Source organism: Rhincodon typus, chromosome 34 (genome assembly GCF_021869965.1).
Source record: "Rhincodon typus isolate 14 chromosome 34, sRhiTyp1.1, whole genome shotgun sequence".
Lineage (NCBI taxonomy): Eukaryota > Metazoa > Chordata > Chondrichthyes > Orectolobiformes > Rhincodontidae > Rhincodon > Rhincodon typus.
Window position 1 is genome coordinate 10,320,081 of NC_063365.1, and position 1,186 is coordinate 10,321,266.

The window sequence follows — 1,186 nt, forward strand, 5'->3', positions numbered from 1 at the left end:
GGGAGGACAATGCACAGGCGGAGACCTCCCAACACAGCGACACCCACGCACTGGCAGGACAATACACTGGCGGAGACCTCCCAACACAGCGACACCCACACGCTGGGAGGACAACACACAGGAAGAGACCTCCCAACATAGCGACACCCGAGGGCTGGGAGGACAATTCGCAGGAGAAACCCGATAAAACTGTGAAAGCAGCAACCAGAGAGAACAAGTCAGAGGCGTCCTCCCAACAAAGCGTCATCCACAGGCAAGGAGGACAATGCACAAGAGTCCTCCTAAAACAACGACACTCAGAGGGTGGCAGGACAATGCGCAGGCCAGGCCTTCTTGACGCAGCGACACCTAAAGGCGCAAAGTATACCCATGGACACAGATTCAAACAGGAGAAGCCCTCCCAATAGAACGGAAGGGAAGATGATCCACAGATACTGAAAGACCCACAGGAGGGTAGTGACATTGACAAAAAGGCAGCAATACCCACAAAAATTCACAATAATAGCCCTACCAAAAGGAAACGATAGGCAGGGAGGACAATGCACAGCCACAGGGAGGAGCCCTCCTTAAACAGCGACTCCAATAGGACAGAAGGATAATAGACGGGGGTGGAGACCTGCCACCATAGCGACACCAACAGGACAGGAAGGTAATTCACCGACGGCGCCACCAGAATGAGCCTCCCAACACAGCGACACCCACAGGCTGGGAGGACAGTCAGCACTAAATACAAATCATGATCTTCACAGGCACATTAAGATGTAGACGTGGAAATGGTGCAGTTGGAGGCAGGAGGCTAAATGAAGCATCCAGGAATGTGTCCAGTCTTGCATTGGCAACCCTAGGCCAAACATTGTAGCCAGGATTGGAGGATTGTGGTGTCCAGTTCCTAATCCTGTATCCATTTTCTTTTTAAGTTGCACAACATCAAACCACAAACACCGTCCCTCCCCACCCTTATAACTTTCCACTCCCACTCATCTGGTAGTCACTGAAAACTCTCCCCTCTAATGATCAATGCGAAGATTGCCTGTTAACGAGGAAACTAGACTCATTTCGAAAACTCACAGCACGAAACAGCTCGTAGTCCCAATTTAAATTGGCATGAAACTTGCAGCCTATGACTGGTAAACATAGCCACCATGGGAAATGTTAACTGGTACGGCACGGAAGGGATCCATCAGAC